The sequence below is a fragment of the Meles meles genome, chromosome X (assembly GCF_922984935.1).
Source record: "Meles meles chromosome X, mMelMel3.1 paternal haplotype, whole genome shotgun sequence".
NCBI classification, from domain to species: domain Eukaryota; kingdom Metazoa; phylum Chordata; class Mammalia; order Carnivora; family Mustelidae; genus Meles; species Meles meles.
The window spans coordinates 81,191,600-81,197,688 of NC_060087.1; the positions used below are offsets into that span (position 1 = coordinate 81,191,600).

A 6,089-nucleotide genomic window follows, 5' to 3' on the forward strand; every position below is an offset into this window, starting at 1 on the left:
CTGTGGGCTTTGAGAAACAAACTGAGGGTTTTGGAGAGGAAGGGGGTGAGAGGTTGGGTGAGCCTGGTAGTGGGTATTATGGAAGACGTGTATTGCATGGAGGACTCGGTGTGGTGCATAAACAATGAATTCTGGAACACTGAAAAGAAATAAAATAAAATAAAATGAAAAAAAAAAGAAATAAAATTTAAAAAATGGCCATAGGACCTAAGTAGAAATTTTTCCAAAGAAGACATACAGATGGCCAACAAACACATGAAAATATGCTTGACATCACTAATCATCAGGGAAATGCAAATCAAAACACAAGGAAATATTATCTTACACCAGTCAGAATGGCTAGAATAAAAAAACAAAAACAAAAACACAAGAAATAATAAGTGTTGGTGGGGTTAACCCTTGTATGCTCTTGATGGGAATGCATATTGGTACAGCCACTTTGGAAAACAATATGAAAGTTCCTCAAAAAATTAATAATAGGGGGGCGCCTGGGTGGCTCAGTGGTTTAAGCCTCTGCCTTCAGCTCAGGTCATGATCTCAGGGTCCTGGGATCAAGCCCCGCATCGGGCTCTCTGCTCAGCGGGGAGCCTGCTTCCCCCTCCCTTTCTGCCTGCCTCTCTGCCTACTTGTGATCTCTCTCTCTGTCAAATAAATAAATAAATTCTTTAAAAAAATTAATAATAGGGGTGCCTGTGTGGCTCAGTGGGTTAAAGCCTCTGCCTTCAGGTCAGGTCATGATCCTGGGGTCCTGGGATCGAGCCCCACATCGGGTTCTCTGCTTAGCAGGGAGGCTGCTTCCCCCTCTCTGTCTCTGCCTGCCTCTCTGCCTACTTGTGATCTCTGTCTGTCAAATCAATAAATAAAATCTTCAAAAAATTTAATAATAGGGAGCACCTGGGTGGCTCAGTCATTAAGCGTTTGCCTTTGGCTCAGGTCATGATTCCAGGCTCCTGGGATCAAGCCCCACATCAGGCTTCTTGCTCATCAGGAAGCCTGCTTCTCCCTCACTCACTCCCCTTGATTTTATTTCCTCTCTCACTGTGTCTCTCTCTGTCAAATAAATAAATAAATAAAATATTTTTTAAAATTCATAATAGAATCACATTATGGTCCAGTAGTTCCACTACTATGTATTTACTAACAAAACAAAACAAACAAAAACGCTAAATGAAAAAAAAATGCACCCTACATTTATTGTAGTACTATTTACAGTAGCCAAGAAATGAAAGCAACCCAAGTGTGCATCAATAGATGAATGAATAAAGATGTGGAATATATACATATTCTATCTATCTATCTATCTATCTATCTATCATCTATCTATCTATAATGGAATAGTACTTTAAAAAATGAGATCCTTCCATTTATGACAACATGGATGGACCTAGAGGGTAGTATGCTAAGTATGATCTGAGCCAAAGGCAGATACTTAACAAATTGAGCCATCCAGGCACCCCAAAATACCTATATTTTGAAAACTATAAAATATAGATGAACAAGTTGAAGATGACACAAACAAATTAAAAGATAGTCAGAAATAAGTTAGAAAGAAAAAGAAAGATACTATATGATTTCATTTATTTGTGGAATCTAAAAACAAACAAATGAGCCAAAAATAATCCAAAAAGGAGAATTAGATCCATGAATACAGAGAACAATTTAATAGTTTCCAGAAGAGATGGGAATGAGAGATGGGCAAAATGAGTAAAGGGGAGTGGGAGATACAGGCTTCCCTTTATGTATGAATAATCATGGGGATAAAAGATACAACATAGGAAATATAGTCAGTGATATTGTAATAGCACTTCCTGGTGACAGATAGTAGCTACATTTGTGATGAACATAGCATAACATATTAACTTGTGGAATCACTATGTTTTATGCCTGAAACTAATGTAATGTTGTTTGTCAAGTATAATTTTTAAAAATAGTATGTAGACAAATAGATCATTGAAACAGAACAGAGAGCCCAGAATTAAGCCCCAATAAATAAGTCAATTAGCCTTTGACAAAGGAGAAAAGATGATACAATAGAGCAAAGATAGTCTTTTCAATAAATGGTTCCACAATCACTTGACATCCACAGGGGAAAAAAATGAATGTAGACATAATACCTAACACATTTCACAAAAAAAGAGCTATAAATAGATCATAGACTTAAATGAAAAACACAAAACTATAAAACTTTTAAGATAACATAGGAATAAAATGGATGCTCTTGGATGTGGGGATGTGCTTTTCAATACAACACCAAAGATGTGATTCATGAAAGAAATAATTGACAAGCTGGACTTCATTAAAATTCAAAACTTCTACTCTGTTAAAGATAATGCAAAGAGAATGAGAAGACATGTAACAGACTGGGAAAAATATTGCAAAACACACATCTAATCAAGGACAGTTATCAAGATACATAAAGAATTCTTAAAACTCAGGGTGCCTGGGTATCTCAGCCAATTAAGCGTCTGCCTTTGGCTTAGGTCATGATCCCTTTGTTAGTTTGGATAAAACTTTATGAGTTCTATTAATCTTTTCAAAGAGTAATTTTCTGTTCTTAATTTCTGCTGTTATCTTTATTGTTTCCTTCTTTCTGCTTACTTTGAGTTTATTTTTCTTTTTCTTTTTCTAGTTTTTTAAAGTGAAAGCTTAAATCATAGATTTTATTTTATTTTGGGGATTTTATTTATTTATATGATGGATAGTGATCACAGGTAGGCAGAGAGGCAGGCAGAGAGAGAGGGGGAAGCAGGCTTCCTGCTGAGCAGAAAGCCCAATGCAGGGCCTGATCCTGGGACCTGAGATCATGACCTGAGCTGAAAGCAGAGATTTAACCCACTGAGCCACCCAGGCACCCCAAATCATTGATTTTAAACATTTCTTCCTTTCTAATATAGGCAGTGTTAAAACATTGCTTTCTAAATACTTTTTAGTTTGCAACTCACAGATTTTGATTTGTTGTGTTTTCATTTGCATTGAATTAAACATATTTTCTAATTTCCCTTTTGGCTTTCTTTTACCCATGGGTTATTTAGAGGTTTTGTTTGCTTATTTGTATATAGCTTTTAAATACTTGGACATTTTCCAGAGATTTGTTGTTATTGGTATCTAGTTTAATTCCTCTGTGGCTAGAGAACATACTATGAGTGATTTCTTTTAATATTTTAAAATGTAATTTCACTGAGATATAATTGACACATAACACTGTGTAGGTCTAAGGTATAAGTCAATAAGTTTACTACTAAGAAGTAAGTCAGCTTCTTGATTTCATATATTTACATATTGCAGCATGATTATTACCATTGTGTTATCAAATACCTCTATCATATCACATAATGATAACTTCTAAATAATAAATTTAAATATTTATTTTATAAACCAGAATATAGTTTACATTGACTATGCTTTAAAATTATATGTAAAGAATGCGTGATCTAATGTTTAATGAATTTCTCTGTCAATGTCAATTAGGACAAGCTGAATGAGAGTATTGCTTATGTCTTATATGTCCTCACTGATTTTATCTTCTTGTTCTTTTAATTAGTAAGAGATGAGTTTTTAATTTTCATATATAATCTTTCACTTATATTACCTTTCAGTTTTATCACTCTTGTTTTATGTACTTAAGCTTTGATTTTGTGTGCATGAGTAATTTGAATTGCTGTGTCTTCTTGATGAACAAGCTCCCTTTATCATTGTGTGATATCTTACTTTATCCTTGGTAATATTTGTTCCAAAATCTACTTTTTTTATATCAGTATAGACAACCCAATTTATTTATTTTTATTAGAGTTTGCATGGCATATCTTTTTCTATCCTTTCACTTTTACCTTAACTATTACTTTGTCTCTAAAGTGGTTTCTTAGGGAGCTTGGGTGGCTCAGTTGATTAATCATCTGACTCTTGTTCTCTGCACAGGTCTTGATATTGGGGTCATGAGTTCAAGCACTGCATTGGGCTCCACAGTGGGCATGGAGACTACTTAAAATAGAAAAAAAAACCCACACACAAAAAAACAAAACAAAAAACAACAAACAAAAGAAAGATGAATTTCTTGTAGGGAGCATATGGTTAGCAGTTGTTTGTTCAATCTGACAATTTCTGTATTTTTTCTGATATGTATAGTCTATTAATATTTAATGGAACTGTGGCTATGCTTCGTGTAAAATCAAGTATGTTTTCTAGCCAATTTTTGCTTGTTCTATCTTTTTTCTTCTGTCTTTAGTTTTTTGATTGGTTAAATATTACATAGTTCCATTTTATCTCCTCTTTTGATTTATTAGTTTAAATGTTGATTGTACTCTTTTTTCAATTATTATTTGTAACTGTGGGGTTTATGACACACATATTTATTTAATCACAGTCTACATTTTCTTTAAGATTTTATTTATTTATTTGACAGACAGAGATCACAAGTAGGCAGAGAGACAGGCAGAGAGTGAGGAGAGAGGAGGAAGCAGGCTCCCTGCTGAGCAGAGAACCCAATCCGGGGCTCGATCCTAGGACCCTGGGATCATGACCTGAGCTGAAGGCAGAGGCTTCAACCCACTGAGCCACCCAGGCACCCAATCACAGTCTACTTTCAAATAACATTAAACTACTTCATTTACCGCTTCATTTATAATGTATGAGTTTTGTAACAGTATGCTCCCAATTCCACTTTCTCATCTTTTGTGATATTTTTATGTATATTTTTCTTTTACATATGCTATAAACACACATTACATTACTTCTATTTTTGCTTTATGTAACAATTATTTTAGCATGATTAAAATAGCATAAAGAAATTTTATATTAATCCTAATTTTTATCATTTCCAGAACTCTTTATTTCTTTAGGAGAATCCAAATTTCTTTCTGGTATTATACCCCTTTGTTTGAGGGAATTTACTCAATATATATATTTATTTTAGTACAGGTCTGTTTATAATAACTGATTTTGATTTTATATTACTTGAAAAAGTTTTAATTTTTGAAATATATTTTTACTGAATACAAAGTTACTGGATGATATATATTTTTTTTCTTTCAGTACTCTAATGTTACCAGTTCATTGACTTTTGCCTTTTGTAGCTTATGACAAAGTCTGCTATTATTCTTATCTTTGTTCCTCTCTATGCAATGTGAAATCTCACTCCATAAGACCGGCAAGATTTTCTATTTTTCATTTGCAGCAACTTAAATATGATGTATCTGTGTGTGTGTGTGTATGTGTGTGTGTGTGTGTGTGAGAGAGAGAGAGAGAGAGGCAGAAATTAAGACAGACAGAGATGGGGGGTTTGGGGAGGATGTATTAAACTTGGTGTTTTCTGATGTTTCTGAATTTGTCATTTAATCTTTTTCTTTACTTTTAGAAAGTACTAAACTGGGGGCGCCTGGGTGGCTCAGTGGGTTAAGCTGCTGCCTTCGGCTCAGGTTATGATCTCAGGGTCCTGGGATCGAGTCCCGCATCGGGCTGTCTGCTCAGCAGGGAGCCTGCTTTCCTCTCTCTCTCTGCCTGCCTCTCTGTCTACTTGTGCTCTCTCTCTGTCAAATAAATAAATAAAATCTTAAAAAAAAAAAAAAAAAAGAAAGTACTAAACTGTTATCTTCAATTAGTAATAATCGCGCCTCGGATAAACCTCATTGGCTACGATACTGCCACTGGGCAAAGCTGTAAACTGTTATCTTCAAATACTTTTTTTTCTATCAAATACTTTCTCTCCTTCTTGGAATCCAACTACACATAAATTGCCCCAGTGTCAAACACTGGTTGTGTTGTCCCAGTATTTGAATTCTTGGATGTTGTCCCGGTGTTTGAATTCTTGGATAACCTTTTATTTTTTGTGTGTTGCAGCTTGATAATACCTATGGAATTAATACTTTTTCTGCTCTATCCAGTCTAGTGATGAACTCATCAAAACTACTTTATCCAGGTTACTGTGTTTTTTCCCTTAAGTTCCTCTTGATTCTTTATTATATTTTCCATGTTTTTGCTGAAAGTATTTATATGTTAATGGATATTGTACATGTTTTCCACATATAACTTTTAATTTATTAGTTATAGTTATTTTAAATCCCTCTTTTATTAGCAACTTCTGAATCATACCTGAG

At 34.3% G+C, this 6,089-nt stretch overlaps 1 pseudogene; it reads right to left on the bottom strand.

Moving 5' to 3' along the window:
* Positions 1–5,543: 5,543 nt before the first annotated feature.
* Positions 5,544–5,651, bottom strand: LOC123935635 (annotated as a pseudogene).
* Between the last annotated feature and the right edge of the window lie 438 nt (positions 5,652–6,089).